Here is an 18932-nt window from a genome sequence, read left to right on the forward strand (position 1 = left end):
GACCTATCCCTGACCACACTGTGTCTCTCTGGTCATTTGTCCTGGAGAAAACTAAGGAGGAAGGAAAGTAAGGTCTCAGTGTCCTTTCCAAATGAGCAGTTTTCACAAGTATCTTCACAGTTTTACCTTACTACATGCAGCTTCCTAGCTAGACACTGGCCATTCACTATTGCCCTCATCCACTCTGCAGGATGGAGCTGATAGTTTATATTGTGTGGTCCGAAGGGAAGAACCCATTCCTACTCCATTGCAATGTCTGCCTTTATTTTCCAACTCTGGCAGACAGAATCAGAAGTTTTGTCTTAGCTCATTCATCACAGTCTTAAGAGGGCATGTATGAATAGTAGCTTCATTTGTCATCAGTTGATTGAAATACATGTTAACAATGCTATCTGTATATGGCACACTTTTTGCTCTCTACACAGTATTTGGCAAAGGAAAATATCACAGTATATATTTTTCTATACATATCACGTGAGGAAACAGTGTATATAATGAGAAACCATTTTAGCTAAAAAAAAAAAGTTGTCCCTATATAGTGCCTGAGCTAGGGACCATATTTTCCTCAATCCCTCGTTAAGTTACTTGGCTCTTACTTTTTACATTCAGATGGACCCTGCTCTGGAACTCAGTGGGCTCAGTCACATATTCACATTCTGTTGTATGCTCTGAAATACCAAGTGATGTTCTATAAAATTTCTCCCTAAACAACTTGTTCTCTGATTCTCAGAATACCAACATGGTAATGTTTCAGAGCTAGCTAGGGTATAAATGTGCATCACTTATGTTCTTAAAGAGCACCACTTGAAAAATAAGGGCTTTAAATCATTGTCATGGGAAAGGAACTCCTATTTCAAAGTCAAAGATGTGACTGTTTAGTACATTTAAGCATTTGATATAGTGCCTATGATGATGAAATACATCTTTGGTAGTAAAAGGATGCTGGTGTTTTAAAAGCTCTATTTGATAAAAAATGTACCTGGACAAGTCATAAAAGAAACAAACCAAAACAGAAAAATTCTAATAGGAAGACCTTGGGCATATATGGACTATGGCAAAATTCATACATTGCATCCCAATGGAGGGAGTACAGTCATTGTTTTTCATATGAAGCCACATTAATTTTCACTCTGATCTGGTTTTAAATTATGGCTCTCTAATTAATTATGTGACTTCAGGAAAGTAATTTAACTCCTTAAACCTATAAAATAAGGAGTGGTTAGTTCCTTAAAAGTATAACAGAGTTGATGTGGCTATCAAATAAAAACATTTTGTGAATGAATTTATCAGAGTAGTGAACAAGTGTCGGTGATCAATAATCATTAGCTTTCTATAGTACATTAACTGAAAAAAGAAAATCCTTGGATATATTTCTTAGAAGGTATCCTTATTAGGGAGAGAATCATTAAAAATGATAAGTATGTGGGGAACGTAAGCAGAGATAAATGCACTTAGGAAAATGATGTCTACACATAAAGCACATTATCTTTTTCCTTTAACTTTTTGTTTTATATTGGAGTATAGTTGATATACAATGTTGTGATAGTTTCAGGTGTACAGCAAAGTGATTCACTTATATGTATACACGTATCTATTCTTTTCCGAATTCTTTTCCCATTTAGGTTGTTACATGATATTGAGCAGTGTTCCAGTAAGTCCTTGTTGGTTATCCATTTTAATATAGCAGTGTGTACATGTGAATCCCAAACCCCCTAACTATCCCTTCCCCCCACTCTTCTCCCCTGGTAACCATAAGTTCAGTTCTCTAAGTCTGTTAGTCTGTTTCTGTTTTGTAAATAAGTACATTTGTATAATTTATTTTTAGAGTCCACATATAAGTGATATCATAAGATATTTCTCTGTCTGACTTACTTCGCTCAGTATGACATTCTCTAGGTCCATCCATGTTGCTGCAAATGGCATTATTTTATTCTTTCTAATGGCTGACTAATATTCCATTGCATATATGTACCACATCTTTTTTTTTTTTTTTTTTGCGGTACGCGGGCTTCTCACTGCCGTGGCCTCTCCCGTTGCAGAGCTCAGGCTCCGGACACGCAGGCTCAGCGGCCATGGCTCACGGGCCCAGCTGCTCCACGGCATGTGGGATCTTCCCAGACTGGGGCACGAACCCGTGTCCCCTGCATCAGCAGGCGGACTCTCAACCACTGCGCCACCAGGGAAGCCCCATACCACATCTTCTTTATCCATTCCTCTGTTGATGGACATTTTTCTTGCTTCCATGTCTTGGCTGTTGTAAACAGTGCTGCGATGAACATTCGGGTGCATGTATCCTTTCAGACCACGTTTTTGTCCAGATGTATGCCTAGGAGGGGGATTGCAGGATCATACGGCCACTCTATTTTTAGTTTTTAAGGAACCTCCATACTGTTCTGCATAGTGGCTGTACTAAATTACATTCTCACCAACAATGGAGGATGGTTCCCTTCTCTCCACGCCCTCTGCAGCATTTATTGTTGGTGGATTTTTTGATGATAGCCATTTTGACTGGCGTGAGATGATATCTCATTGTAGTTTTGATTTGCATTTCTCTAATAATTAGTAATGTTGAATATCTTTTCATGAGCCTCTTGACCGTCTGTATGTCTTCTTTGGAGAAATGTCTATTTAGGTCTTCTGCTCATTTTTTGATAGGGTTGTTTGCTTTGATGATATTAAGCTACATGAGCTTTTGTAAATTTTGGAGACTAATCCCATGTCAGTCACATCATTTACAAATATTTTCTCCCAGTCTGTGAGTTATCTTTTCATTTTGTTCATGGTTTCCTTTGCTGTGCAAAAGCTTTTGAGTTCAATTAGGTTCCATTTGTATATTTTTGTTTTTATTCCCATTACTCTGAAAGATGGATCAAAAACATATTGCTGCAGTTTATGTCAGAGTGTTCTGCCTGTGTTTCCTCTAAGAGTTTTATAGTGTCTGGTCTTACATTTAGGTCTTTAATCCATTTTGAGCTTATTTTTGTGTATGGTGTTAAAGAATGTTGTGAGTTGTTTTCATTACATGTAGCTGTCCTGGTTTTCCAGCACCATATATCAAAGAGATTGTCTTTCCCCCATTGTATAGTCTTGTGTCCTTTCTTGTAGATTAATTGACCATCAGTGCATGAGTTTATTTCTGGGCTTTCTATCCTGTTCCATTGATCTGTATTTCTATTTTTGTGCCAGTACCATACTATTTTGGTGACTATAGCTTTGTAGTATAGTCTGAAGTCAGGAAGCCTGATTTTTCCAGTTCTGCTTTTGTTTCTCAAGATTGCTTTTGCTATTCAGTGTCTTTTATGTCTCCGTACAAATTTTAAGATTTTTTGTTCTAGTTCTGTGAAAAATGCCATTGGTAATTTGATAGGGATTGCACTGAATCTGTAGATTGCCTTGGGTAGTATAGTCATTTTTACAATATTGACTTTTCCAATCCAAGAACATGGTATATCTATCCATCTGTTTGTGTCGTCTTCAATTTCTTTCATCAGCATCTTACAGTTTTTGGAGTATAGGTCTTTTGCCTCCTTAGGTAGGTTTATTCCTAGGTATTTTACTCTTTTTGATGTGATGGTAAATGGATTGTTTCTTGCATTTCTCCTTCCAGTCTTTTGTTGTTAGTGTATAGAAATGCAATAGATTTCTGTGTATTCATTTTGTAACCTGCAACTTTACCAGATTCATTGATGAGTTCTAGTAGTTTTCTGGTAGTGTCTTTAGGATTTTCTAGGTATAGTAGCATGTCATCTGCAAACAGTGACAGTTTTACTTCTTTTCCAACCTGTATTCCTTTTATTTCTTTTTCTTCTCTGATTGCCATAGCTAGGACTTCCAAAACTATGTTGAATAATAGTGGTGAGAGTGGGCATCCTTGTCTTCTTCCTGATCTTAGAGGAAATACTTTCAGTTTTTCACCATTGATGATGTTATTTGTAGGTTTGTCGTATATGATCTTTACTATGTTGAGGAATGTTCCATCTATGCCTAATTTCTGGAGAGTTTTTATCATAAATGTGAGTTGAATTTTGTCACAAGCTTTTTCTGTATCTATTGAGATGATTATATGTTTTTTATTCAATTTGTTGATAATGGTGTATCACACTGATTGATTTGCAGATATTGAAAAATCCTTGCATCACTGGGATAAATCCCACTTGATCATGGTGGGATTTTAGCAATTCAGATTGCTAGTATTTTGTTGAGGATTTTTGTGCCTATGTTCATCAGTGATATTGGCCTGTAATTTTCTTTTTTTGTTGTAACTTTGTTTTTGGTATCAGGGTGATGGTGGCCTCACAGAATGAGTTTGTGAGTATTCCTTACTCTGAAATTTTGCAGAGTTTGTGAGTTTTCCTTACTCTGCAGTTTTTTGGAAGAGTTTCAGAAGGATAGGTGTTCTTCTCTAAATGTTTGATAGAATTCACCTGTGAAGGAATCAGGTCCTGGAATATGTTTGTTGGGAGTTTTTTAATCAATTTCAATTTCAGTGCATGTGATTGGTTTGTTCATATTTTCTATTTCTTCCTGGTTCAGTCTTGGAAGGTTATACCTTTCTAAGCATTTGTCCATTACTTCCAGGTCGTCCATTTTATTGGCATACAGTTTTTTGTAGGAGTCTCTTATGATGCTTTGTATTTCTGTGGGGTCCGTTGTAATGTCTCTTTTTTCATTTCTAATTTTATTGATTTGAGTCCTCTCCCTTTTTTTCTTGATGAATTTGCATAGTGGTTTATTATCAATTCTGTTTATCTTTTCAAAGAACCAGCTTTTAGTTTCATTGATCTTTGCTATTATTTTCCTTGTCTCTATTTCATTTATTTCTGCTCTGGTCTTTATGATTCTTTCCTTCTGCTAACTTTAGGTTTTGTTTGTTCTTCTTTCTCTAGTTGCTTTAGGGGTAAAATTATGTTGTTTATTTGAGATATTTCTTGTTTCCTGAGGTAAGATTGTATCTCTATAAACTTCCCTCTTAGAACTGCTTTTGCTGCATCCTATATGTTTTGGATCATTGTTCTTTCATTTTCATTTGTCTCTAGGTATTTTTTGATTTCCTCTTTCATTTCTTCAGTGATCCATTGGTTGTTTAGTAACATATTGTTTAGCCTGCACACATTCGTATTTTTACAGTTGTTTCTTGTAGTTGACTTCTAATCTCATAGTGTTGTTGTCAGAAAAGATGCTTGATATGTTTTCAGTTCCCTTAAATTTACCAAGGCTCGTTTTGTGGCCCAGCATGTGGTCAATCATGGAGAATGTTCCGTGTGCACTTGAGAAGAAAGTGTTTTCTGCTGCTTTTGGATGGAGTGCTCTATAAATATCAGTTAAGTCCATCTGCTGTAATGTGTCATTTAAGGCCTATGCTTCCTTAATGATTTTCTGTCTGGGTGATCTGTTCATTGATGAAAGTGGGGTGTTAAAGCCCCCCACTATTATTCTGTTACTTTTGATTTCTCCCTTTATGGCTGTTAGTATTTGCCTTATATATTGAGGTGCTTCTATGTTGGGTGCATATATATTTACAATCGTTATATCTTATTAGATTGATCCCTTTTGATCATTAGGTAGTGTCTTTCTTTGTCACTTATAAGGCTATTTTGTCTGATATAAGTATTGCTACTCCAGCTTTCTTTTGATTTCAATTTGCATGGAATACCTTTTTCCATCCCCTCACTTTGTCTGTACGTGTCCCTAGATCTGAAATGGGTCTCTTATAGACAGCATTTATATGGGTCTTGTTTTTGTAACCATTAAGCCTGTGTATGTCTTTTGGTTGGAGCATTTAATCCATATACATTTAAGGTAATTATTGATATGTATGTTCCTATTGCCATTTTCTTAATTGTTCTGGGTTTGTTTTTGCAGGTCTTTTTTCTTCCCTTTCTCTTTTGTTCTCTTGTGGTTTGATGACCATCTTTAGTATTGTGTTTGGGTTGCTTTTTCTTTTTTATGTGTATATCTATTGTAGTTTTGGGGTTTACTGTTCCCATGAAGTTTTGATATAGCAGTCTATGTAGGTACAAGGTTGTTTTAAGTTGCTGGTCTCTTTCCCGCCTAGAAAAGTTCCTTTAGCATTTGTTGCAAAGCTGGTCGGTGGTGCTGAATTCTCAGCTTTTGCTTGTCTGTAAACCTTTTGATTTCTCCCATCAAATCTGAATGAGAGCCTTGCTGGATAGGGTGTTCTTGGTTGTAGTTTCTTCACTTTCATCACTTTAAATATACCATGCCACTCCCTTCTGACCTGCAGAGCTTCTGCTGAGCAATCAGCTGATAACCTTATGGGAGTTCACTTGTATGTTATTTGTCATTTTTCCCTTGTTGCTTTTAATATTTTTTCTTTGTCTTTAATTTGTTATCAATTTGATTGCTATGTGTCTCACCGTGTGCCTCCTTGTGTTTATACTGCCTGAGACTCTGTGCTTCCTGGACTTGGGCGACTGTTTCCTTTCCCATGTTAGGGAAGTTTCCAGCTATTATCTCTTCAAATATTTTCTCAGGTCCTTTCTCTCTCTCTTCTCCTATGATCCCTGTAATGCAAATGTTGGTGTGGTTAATGTTGTCCCAGTGGTCTCTTAGACTGTCTTCATTTCTTTTCATTCTTTTTTCTTTATCCTGTTCTGTGGCAGTGATTTCCATCTTTCTGTCTTCTAGGTCACTTATCTGTTCTCTGCCTCAGTTTTTCTGCTATTGATTCCTTCTAGTGAATTTTTCATTTCAGTTATTGAATTGTTCATCTCTGTTTGTTTGTTCTTTAGTTCTTCTAGGTCTTTGTTAAACATTTCTTGAATCTTCTCGATGCATGCCTTCATCTCTGAGATCCTGGATCATCTTCCCTATCATTATTCTGAATTCTTTTTCTGGAAGGTTGCCTATCTCCACTTCACTTAGTTGTTCTTCTGGGGTTTTATCTTCTTCCTTCTTCTGGGACAAAATCTTCTTCTGTTTCATTTTGTCTAACTTTCTGTGATTGTGGTTTTCATTCTGCAGGCTGCAGGATTGTAGCTCTTCTTGCTTCTGTCTGCCCTCTGGTGGCTGAGCCTATCTAAGTAGCTTGTGCAAGCTTTCTGATGGGAGGGACTGGTGTTGAGTCTCGTCCCTCTGATGGGCAGGGCCATGTGCAGTAAAACTTTAATCTGCTTGTCTGCTGATGGGTGGGGCTATGTTCCCTCTGTTGTTTGTTTGGCCTGAGGTGATGCAGCACTGGAGCCTACAGGATGTTTGGTGGGGCTATTGGTGGCCTCTGGGAGGGCTCAGGCCAGTGAGTACTTCCCAGAACTTCTGCTGCCAGTGTCTTTGTCCCCACAGTGAGCCACAGCTGCCCCCCACCTCTGCAGGAGACCCTCCAATACTAGCAGGTAGATCTGGCCCAGTCTCTTATAGGGTCACTGCTTTTTTCCCCGGGTGCTGGTATTCACAAGACTTTGTGTGTGCCCTCCAAGAGTGGAGTTTCTGTTTCCCCCAGTCATGTAGAAATCCTGCAATCAACTCCCGCTGACCTTCAAAGCCAGAATCGGGACTCCTCCTCCCGTTGCTGGGCCAGCAGCCTGGAAAGCCTGGTGTGGGGCTCAGAACTTTCACTCCAGTGGGAGAACTTCTCTGGTATAATTGTTTTCCAGTCTGTGGGTCACCCACCTGGAGGGTATGGGATTTGATTTTATCCTGATTGCACCCCTCCTACCATCTTGTCATGGCTTCTCCTTTGTCTTTGGATGTAGGGTATCTTTTTGGTAGGTTCCAGTGTTTTTTGGTTGATAGTTGTTCAGTAGTGAGTTGTGATTCAGTGTTCTTGTAAGAAGGAATGAATGCACATCCTTCTACTCCACCATCTTGAGCTCCACCACAGCACCTTATCTTAAGCCAGTGTAAAAGGAAATGAATTCCCATCTTTTCTTTAAAATAATCATTCATTCAGAAACTATGGAATAGTAGTAACAACTAAATACATGGAACCAGGAAGCTTGAATAAATCCTAGACCCTCTCTGAGCCTCAACTTCCTTATCTGTAAAGTATCTAACTCACTGTTGGCTTGAATGGGAAGTAAAGATATCAAATAATAGGTGACAGTTAAGTGCAAACCATAGAGTACTATACAATATAGGGCATCATTCAGTTAATCCATCATCATGAATTTAGTAACTGCCTCCTAAGAGTTTTATTCTGGACTTAGTTCTGTCAAGCATTCCATGAAAAATGCTACTAGGATCGAGTTTCTGTAATTTCAACATACATTGGGATGTATGATTAAGAGAAAGTTAAATAAAAGTGTATTATCTGGTGTTTATAAACCCAGCTGTTATTACCTTGAACAAACTATTATTATAAATAAGAAAAATATTGTATTTTACCTTCCCTTATCCCTTTTTCAGTGCTCTTCCTTTCTTTATGTTGGTCTGAGTTTCTGGCTTATATCATGCCTTTCTGAAAAAACTTCTTTGAACATTTTTTTAAGACAGATCAGTTGGCAACAGATTCTCCCAGTTTTATTTTTTTGTCTGAGAAAGTGTATTTCCTTCACATTTGAATGACAGTTTTGCAATGTATAGAATTCTATGTTGGTAGGGTTTTTTTCTCAATAATTTAAACATTTCACTTCATTTTTCTCTTCTATGCATGGTTCCTAGGGAGAATTCAGATGTAATTTTTACCTTGTTACTCTATAGGTAAAGTGTTTTTATCCTCTGGTTCTTTCAAGATTTTTTGTTTATCTTTGATTTTCTGAAGTTTCAATATACATCAGTGTAGTTTTGGTTTTTTTTTTTTAACATCTTTATTGGAATAAAACTGCTTTACAATGCTGTGTTAGTTTCTGCTTTCTAACAAAGTGAATCAGCTATACATACACATATATCTCCATATCTCTTCCCTCTTGCGTCTCCTGCCCTCCCATCCTCCCTAACCCATCCCTTCAGGTGGTCACAAAGCATGGAGCTGATCTCCCTGTGCTATTCAGTTGCTTCCCACTAGCTGTGTATGTTATATTTGGTAGTATATACAAGTCTATGCCAGTCTCCCATGTTGTCCCAGATTACCCTTCCCCCTCCCCATGTCCTCAAGTCCATTCTCTAGTAGGTCTGTGTCTTTATTACTCTCCCGCCCCTAGGTTTTTCAAAACCATTTTTTTTTTTAGATTCCATATATATGTGTTAGCATATGGTATTTTTCTCTTTCCCACTTACTTCACTGTGTATGACATATTCCAGGTCTATCCACCTCACTACAAATAACTTAATTTCATTTCTTTTATGGCTGAATAATATTCCATTGTATATATGTGCCACATCTTCTTTATCCATTCATCTGGCAGTGGACACTTAGGTTGCTTCCATGACCTGGCTAGTGTAAAGAGAGGTGCCATGAACATTGTGATACATGACTCTTTTTGAATTATGATTTTCTCAGGGTGTGTGCCCAGTAGTGGGATTGCTGGGTCGTATGGTAGTTCTGTTTTTAGTTTTCTTAAGGAACCTCCATACTGTTATCCATAGTGGCTGTATCAGTTTACATTCCCACCAACAGTGCAAGAGGTTTCCCTTTTCTCCACACCCTCTCCAGCATTTATTATTTGTAGAGTTTTGTATGATGGCAATTCTGACTGGTGTGAGGGGATATGTCATAGTTTTGATTTGCATTTCTCTAGTGATTAATGATGTTGAGCATCCCTTCATATGTTTGTTGGCAATCTGCATATTGTCTTTGGAGAAATGTCTCTTTCAGTCTTCTGCCTATTTTTGGATTGGGTTTTTGTTTTACTGATATTGACCTTCATGAGCTGCTTGTAAATTTTGAGTATTAATGCTGTGTCAGTTGCTTCATTGGCAAATATTTTCTCCCATTCTGAGGGTTGTCTTTTCATCTTGTTTATGGTTTCCTTTGCTGTGCAAAAGCATTTAAGTTTCATTAGGCCCCATTTGTTTATCTTTCTTTTAATTTTCATTTCTCCAGGAGATGGGTCAAGAAGGATCTTGCTGTGATTTATGTCATAAAGTGTTCTGCCTATATTTTCTTCTAAGAGTTTGATAGTGTCTGGCCTTACATTTAGGTCTTAATCCATCTTGAGTTTATTTTTGTGTAGGTGTTAGGGAGTGTTCTAATTTCCTTCTTTTACATGTAGCTGTCCAGTTTTCCCAGCACAACTTATTGAGGAGGCTGTCTTTTCTCCACTCTGTATTCTTGCCTCCATTATCAAAAATAAAGTGATCATATGTGCATGGGTTTATCTCTGGACTTGCTATCCTGTGATATTGATCTATATTTCTGTTTTTGTGCCAGTATCATACTGTCTTGATTATTGTAGCTTTGTAGTATAGTCTGAAGTCAGGGAGCCTGATTGCTCCAGCTCCATTTGTCTTTTTCAAGATTGCTTTGGCTATTCAGGGTCTTTTGTGTTTCCATTCAAACTGTGCAATTTTTTTTTGTTCTAGTTCTGTGAAAAATGCCAGTGGTAGTTTGATAGGGATTGCATTGAATCTGTAGATTGCTTTGGGTAGTAGAGTCATTTTCACAATGTTGATTCTTCCACTCAAAGAACATGGTATATCTCTCCATCTGTTTGTATCTTGTTTAATTTCTTTCACTAGCGTCTTATAGTTTTCTGCCTAGAGTTCTTTTGTACCCTTAGGTAGGTTTATTCCTAGATATTTTATTCTTTTTGTTGCAGTTGTAAATGGGAGTGTTTCCTTAATTTCCCTTTCAGATTGTTCATCATTAGTGTATAGGAATGCAAGAGGTCTCTGTGCATTAATTTTGTATCCTGCTACTTTAACAAATTCATTGATTAGCTCTAGTAGTTTTCTGGTAGCATCTTTAAGATTCTCTATGTATATTATCATGTCGTGTGCAAAGAGTGATAGCTTTATGTCTTCTTTTCTGATTTGGATTCCTTTTATTTCTTTTTCTTCCCTTATTGCTGTGGCTATGACTTGCAAATCAATGTTGAATAATAGTGCTGAGAGTGGGCAACCTTGTGTTGTTCCTAATCCTAGTGGAAATGGTTTCAGTTTTTCACCATTGAGAATGATGTTGGCTGTGGGTTTGTCATATATGGGCTTTATTATGTTGAGGTAAGTTACTTTATGCCTACTTTCTGGAGGGTTTTTGTCATAAATGAGTGTTGAATTTTGTCGAAAGCTTTTTCTGCATCTGTTGAGAGGATCATATGGTTTTTATTCTTCAATTTGTTAATATGGAGTATCACATTTATTGATTTGTGTATATTAAAGGATCCTTGCATTCCTGGGATAAACCGCACTTGATCATGCTGTATGATCTTTTTAATGTGCTGTTGGATTCTGTTTGCTAATATTTTGTTGAGGATTTTTGCATCTATGTTCATCAGTGATATTAGCCTGTAGTTTTCTTTTTTTGTGACATCTTTGTCTGGTTTTGGTGTCAGGGTGATGGTGCACTCGTAGAATTAGTTTTGGAGTGTTGCTCCCTCTGCTATGTTTTGGAAGAGTTTGAGAAGGATAGGTATTACCTCTTCTCTAAATGTTTGATAGAATTTGCCTGGAAGTCATCAGGTCCTGGGTTTTGTTTGTTGGAATTTTTTTTTTTTTGAAGATGTTGGGGGTAGGAGTTTATTAATTTATTTATTTACTTTTGCTGTGTTGGGTCTTTGTTTCTGTGCGAGGGCTTTCTCTAGTTGTGGCAAGCGGGGACCACTCTTCATCGCGGTGCGCAGACCTCTCACTATCACGGTCTCTCTTTTTGCGGAGCACAGGCTCCAGAGGCGCAGGCTCAGTAGTTGTGGCTCACGGGCCTAGTTGCTCTGCGGCATGTGGGATTCTCCCAGACCAGGGCACGAACCCTTGTCCCCTGCATTAGCAGGCAGATTCTCAACCACTGCACCACCAGGGAGGCCCCTGGAATATTTTTTTATCACTGTTTCAATTTCAGGGCTTGTGGTTGGTCTATTTATATTTTCTATTTCTTCCTGGTTCAATCTTGGAAGGTTGTGCTTTTATAAGAATTTGTCCATTTCTTCCCGGTTGTCCATTTTATTGGCATATTGTTGCTTGTATTAATCACTCATGATCCTTTGTATTTCTGCAGTGTCAGTTGTTACTTCTTTTTCATTACTAATTCTATTGATTTGAGTCTTGTCCCTTTTTTTCTTGATGAGTCTGGCTAGTGGTTTATCAATTTTGTTTATCTTCTCAAAGAACCAGCTTTTAATTTTATTGATATTTGCAATTCTTTACTTCATTTCATTTTCATTTATTTCTCATCTGATCTTTATGATTTCTTTCCTTTTGCTAACTTTGGGGTGTTTTTGTTCTTTCTCTAATTGCTTTAGGTGTAAGGTTAGGTCATTTGAGATGTTTCTTTCTTCTTAAGGAAGGGTTGTATTACTATAAACTTCCCTCCTAGAACTGCTTTGGCTGCATCCCATATGTTTTGGGTCATCATGTTTTCATTGTTATTTGTTTCTACATATGTTTTTATTTCCTCTTTGATTTCTTCAGTGATCTCTTGGTTATTAAGTAGTGTGCTGTTTAGCCTCCATATGTCTGTAGTTTTTACACATTTGTTCCTGTAATTGATATCTAGTTTTATACCATTGTGGTCAGAAAAGATACTTGATACAATTTCAGTTTTCTTAAATTTATTAAGGCTTGATTTGTGACCCAATACATGATCTAGCCTGGGCAGTGTTCCATGAGCACTTGTGAAGGAAGTGTATTCTGTTGTTTTTGGATGGAATATCCTATAAGTATCAATTAAGTCCACCTTGTTTAATGTATCATTTAAAGCTTGTGTTTCTTTTTTTTGTCTTCATTTTGGATGATCTCTCTCTTGGTGAAAATGGGGTGTTAAAGTCCCCTACTATGACTTGTTACTGTCGATTTCCCCTTTTATGGCTGTTAGCATTTTCCTTATGTATTGAGGTGCTCCTATATTGGGTGCATAAATAGTTACAATTGTTATATCTTCTTGGATTGATCCCTCGATCATTCTATAGTGTCCTTCTTTGTCTCTTGTAATAGTCTTTATTTTCAAGTCTATTTTGTCTGACAGGAGAAGTGCTGTTCCAGCTTTCTTTTGATTTCCATTTGTGTGGAATATCTTTTTTCATCCTCTCACTTTCAGTCTGTCTGTGTCCCTAGGTCTGACATGGGTATCTTGCAGACAACATATATATGGGTCTTATTTTTGTATCCATTCAGCCAGTCTATGTCTTTTGGTTGGAGCATTTAATCCATTTACATTTAAGGTAATTATCAACATGTATTGTCCTACTACCATTCTCTTAATTGTTTTGGGTTTGTTATTGTAGGTCTTTTCCTTCTTTTGTGTTTCCTGCCTAGAGAAGTCCCTTTAGCATTTGTTGTAAAACTGCTTTGGTGGTGCTGAATTCCCTTAGCTTTTCTTCTCTGTAAAGTTTTTAATTTCTCTGTGGAATCTGAATGAGATTCTTGCTGGGTAGAGTAATCTTGTTTGTAGGTTTTTCCCTTTCATCAGTTTAAATATGTCCTGCCACTCCCTTCTGGCTTGCAGTTTCTGCTGAAAGATCAGTTGTTAACCTTATGGAGATTCCCTTGTATGTTATTTGTTGTTTTTCCCTTGCTGCGTTTAATATTTTTTCTTTGTATTTAATTTTTGATTGTTTGACATGTGTCTTGGTGTGTTTCTCCTTGGATTTATCCTGTATGGGACTCTCTGCTCTTCCTGGACTTGATGAACTATTTCCTTTCCCACATTTTGGAAGCTTTCAACTATAATCCCTTCAAATATTTTCTCAGTCCCTTTTTCTTTTCTCTGGGACCCCTGTAATTCGAATGTTGGTGTGTTTAATATTGTCCTAGAGGTCTATGAGACTGTCCTGAATTCTTTTCATTCTTCTTTCTTTATTCTGCTCTGCAGTTGTTATTTCCACTATATGATGCTTCAGGTCACTTATCTGTTTTTCTGTCTCAGTTATTCTGCTACTGATTCCTTCTAGAGAATTTTTAATTTCATTTATTGTGTTGTTCAGCACTGTTTGTTTGCTCTTTAGTTCTTCTAAGTCCTTGTAAAGGTTTCTTGTATTTTCTCCATCTCTTTGCAAGCTTTTGGATCATCTTTACTATCATTACTCTGATTTCTTTTTCAGGTAGACTGTGTATTTCCTGTTCATTTGTTTGGTCTGGTGGGTTTTTACCTTGCTCATTCATCTGCTGTGTGTTTCCCTGTCTTTTCATTTTGCTTAACTTACTGTGTTTGCGGTCTCCTTTTCTCAGGTTGCAGGTTCGTAGATCCCTTTGTTTTTGGTGTCTGTCCCCAGTGGCTAAGTTTGGTTCAGTGGGTTGTGTAGGCTTTCTGGTGGAGGGAGCTAGAACCTGTGTTCTGGTGGATGAGACTGGATCTTGTCTTTCTGGTGGGCAGGTCCATGTCCGGTGGTGTGTTTTAGGGTGTCTGTGACCTTCTTATGATTTTAGGCAGCCTTTCTGCTAGTACGTGGGGTTGTGTTCCTGTCTTGCTAGTTGTTTGGCATAGGGTGTCCAGCACTATAGCTTGCTAGTCGTTGAGTGGAGCTGGGTCTTGGTGTTGAGATGGAGATCTCTGGGAGATTTTTGCCATTTGATATTATGTGGAGCTGGGAGGTCTCTGGTGGCCCAATATCCTGAACTTGGCTCTCCCACCTCAAAGGCACAGGGCTGACACCCAGCCGGAGCACCACGACTCTGTCATCCACACAGCTCAGAATTAAAGGATGAAAAAAAAAGAAAGAAAAAATAAGAATAAAATAAAATATAATAAAATAAAGTTATTAAAATAAAAAATAATTATTAAAAATAAAAAATTTAAATATAACAAAAATAATAAAGGAGAGAGCAACCAAACCAAAAAACAAATCCAGCAATGATAACAAGTGCTGAAAACTATACTAAAACAAACAAACAAGCAAAACAAAACCAGGCAGGAGAACCCTAGGACAAATGGTAAAAGTAAAGCTATACAGAGAAAATCGAACACAGAAGCATATACATACACACTCACAAAAAGAGAAAAAGGAAAATATATATATATATATCATTGCTCCCTAAGTCCACCGCCTAAATTTGGGATGCTTCATTGTGCATTCAGGTGTTCCACACATGCAGGGTACATCAAGTTGATTGTGTAGATTTAATCTGCTCTTCCTGAGGCTGCTGGGAAAGATTTCCCTTTCTCTTCTTTGCAGAGCTTCTGGGGTTCAGCTTTGGATTTGGCCCTGCCTCTGTATGTATGTTGCCTGAGGGGCGTCTTTTCTTCACATAGACAGGAGGGGGTTAAAGGAGCAGTTGATTTGGGGTCTCTGGCTCACTCAGGCTGGGGGGAGGGAGGGGCGTGGAATGCGGGGTGAGGCTGTGGAGGCAGAGGCCGGCATGACGTTGCACTAGCCTGATGCGTGCCGTGTTCTCCCAGGGAAGTTGTCCCTGGATCGCGGAACCCTGGCAGTGGTGGCTGCACAGGCTTCCATGAGGGGAGGTGTGGATAGTGTTCTGTACTTGCACACAGGCTCCTTGGTGGTGCAGCAGCAGCCTTATCGTCTCATGCCCATCTCTGGTGTCTGCACTGATAGCTCCGCCTCACGCCTCTCTCTGGAGCTCGTTTAGGCAGTGCTCTCAATCCCCTCTCCTTGTGCACCCCCAAAACAATGGTCTCTTGCCTCTTAGGTAGTTCCAGACATTTTCCTGGACTCCCTCCCAGCTAGCTGTAGTGCACTAGCCCCCTTCAGGTTGTGTTCCCACAGCCAACCCCAGTCCTCTCCCTGGGATCTGACCTCCGAAGCCAGAGCCTCAACTCCCAGCCCCCACCCACCCTGGCAGGTGATCAGAGAAGCCTCTCAGGCTGGTGTATGCTCGTCACCACTGATCCTCTGTGTAGGAATCTCTCCACTTTGCTCTCTGCACCCCTGTTGCTACACTGTCCTCCATGGTTCCGAAGCTTCCCCCCACCAGCCCCTGTCTCTGCCAGTGAAGGGGCTTCCTAGTGTTTGGAAACTTTTCCTACTTCATAGCTCCTTCCCACTGGTGCAGGTCAATCCCTGTTCTTTTGTCTCTGTTTTCTCTTTTTTCTTTTGCCCTACCCTTTTACGTGTGGAGTTGCTTGCCTTTTGGGAAGTCTGTGGCTTCTGCCAGCATTCAGTAGGTGTTCTCTAGGAGTTGTTCCACATGTAGATGTATTTCTGATGTATTTGTGGGGAGGAAGGTGATCTCCACGTCTTACTCTTCCGCCATCTTGAAGGTGTCCCATGGGGGGTTTTGTTTTATTTTGTTTTGTTGCGTTTATCATGCTTGGCGTTCCCGAGGTTCCTGGATCTGCGGTTTGATGACTGATGATAATTTGTGGAAATTTGCAGTCGTTGTTGCTTCAGATATTGCTTTGGTACTTTTCCGTTTCCTTTCCATCTGATCCCATTATGCATGTTATACTTTTTGTAGTTGTCACATAGTCCATTGATGTTCTGTTCTTCTTTTCTTTTTTAATCATTTTCCTCTTTGCTTTTTCAGTTTTGGAAATTTCTATTGCCATATTTTCAGGCTCAGAAATTCTTTCTCCAAACATGCCCAATCCACTAATGAGCCCCCAAAAGTCATTCTTCATTTCTGCTACAGTATTTTTTATCTCTAGCATTTATTTTTTATTGTTTCTTAGAATTTCCATATCTTAGCATATATTATCCTACTCTTCTTCATGTTATCTTTTTTTCAATTAGAGCCCTTAACATATCAATCATAATTGTTTTAAATCCTGGCCCAACTCTTGTTCTAATACTTGTTCAGTCTCTTCAAACAGTGTTTTGTTTTATTTAGAATTTTTGGTAGGCCTTGTAATTTTTGGTTGAAATTCAGACATAATGTACTGGATGAAAGCAACTCCAGTAATTAGGCCTTTAGTGGTTTGGAGGTAAGATGTGTGTGTGTGGCGGGGGGAGGGAGTATGCTCTAGTCCTGTGATTAGGTCTTAATCTTTTGGTGAGCATGTACCCCTGGACTGTGAATTTAACTGGTGTTTCTCAGTTTTCTTTTCCATATTAGGTAGGAAACGATGGCTAGAAGGGGCTGGAGTTGTGTATTTCCATTCCCCAGGTAGACTAGTCTCTAATAAAACCCAAGAAGTATAGGCTCTGGTAAAATAGATTCTTTTGAGGACAGCCCTTATTAGGAAGAACAGAATATTCTAGCATACTTAAAGATGGTTCCTTTCCTCCTCCATCTGCCAGAAGCATGAAGGCATTTTTCTCTGATAGTCACTGGAGCAGTGGTCCCCAACTCTTTTGGCACAAGGGACTGGTTTCATGGAAGACAGTTTCTCCACGGGCCGGGGTGGAGTGGATGGTTCAGGCGGTCATGCGAGTGATGGGGAACAGCAGGTGAAGTGTCGCTCACTTGCCCACCACTCATCTCCTGCTGTGTAGTCCAGTTCTTAACAGGCCATGGACCAATACCAGCCCAGGGGTCGGGGACCCCTGTACTGGAGGACCTCGTAGAGCTCATGGAGTTGAAACTCACAAAACTGTGGGGGACTCCAATGACTAGGTCCCCCAGAGTTTTTAATACTAAGACTTACTTTTTCATACTAATCCTCTAGCAGTTTATCAATTACAGTTTAGATTTTCCTACTCTGGCATTGGTTACTGCAGAGGTTTCTACTTGTGGGTTTCTGCTCGAGTGAGTTGTGATTCTCTGTATCTGTTTGTCTTTCTCTCCAGTTTTTGAAGCAGTGGTTTGCCCCATGACATTGCTTCTCTGATAGATAAGAAATCTTGTTGATTTTTCAGTTTGTTCAATGTTTGACGTGTTATTAGGATAGAGTGGTAACTTCTAATCTTTTAAAATGCTGAATTAGAAACAAAGTCTCAGATTAGAGGATTTAAAGTTTAAAAAATCCTTTGAATATATGATAAACAAAGCTTATGACAGGGCTCCCCTGGTGGCGCAGTGGTTGAGAGTCTGCCTGCCGCCGATGCAGGGGACACGGGTTCGTGCCCTGGTCCGGGAAGATCCCACATGCCGCAGAGCGGCTGGGCCCGTGAGCCATGGCCGCTGAGCCTGCGCGTCCGGAGCCTGTGCTCCGCAACGGAAGAGGCCACAACAGTGAGAGGCCTGCATACCGCAAAAAAAAAAAAAAAAAAAAAAAAATCTAGTTTTATTTCACGTATGTATCATAAGCTTTTTTTTTTTTTTTTTTTTTTTGCGGTACGCAGGCCTCTCACTGTTGTGGCCTCTCCTGTTGTGGAGCACAGGCTCCGGACGCGCAGACTCAGCGGCCATGGCTCACGGGCCCAGCCGCTCCGCGGCATGTGGGATCTTCCCGGACCAGGGCACGAACCCGTGTCCCCTGCATCGGCGGCAGGCAGACTCTCAACCACTGTGCCACCAGGGGAGCCCAAAACTAGATTATTGATAGAATCTTCAACAGTGTTTTATACTAGAAGAAAATAAAGTAATATATTTAAGATATGTGAAAATAAATGTATAACCAAAGATTGGCTTTCTATTATAAAGGGAAAAAGATAAAAACTGTTATCTTATACATATGAAAGAACAAACCTCACTGGAAAGGTATATGTATGTATATATATGTATATATATGTGTGTATATATATATATATATATATATAGTAAAGGTAATGGATTAATCACTTACAAAGCTAGTATCAGAGTTAAAAAGCAAAAGTAGTAAAAACAACTGATTACAATAATTAATTAAGGGGTAAACTAGATAAAACATGTAAAATGTGACATTAAAAACATAAAATACTGGGGAGATGAGTGTAATATTGTTGAGCTTTACAAAGGGATCAAACTTAGGTTATTATCAACTTAAAATAGACTGCTATAGTTATGTTTTAATATGTAGGCCTCATGGTAACTACAAAGCCAAAACCTATAGTAAATATGCAAAAGAGATAGGAATGTAAGCATACTATTAAAGAAAATCATCAAATCATAAAGGAAGAGAGCAA

The sequence above is a fragment of the Mesoplodon bidens genome, assembly GCF_964165515.1.
Source record: "Mesoplodon bidens genome assembly, chromosome: 1".
In the NCBI taxonomy this organism is placed as follows: Eukaryota; Metazoa; Chordata; class Mammalia; order Artiodactyla; family Ziphiidae; genus Mesoplodon; species Mesoplodon bidens.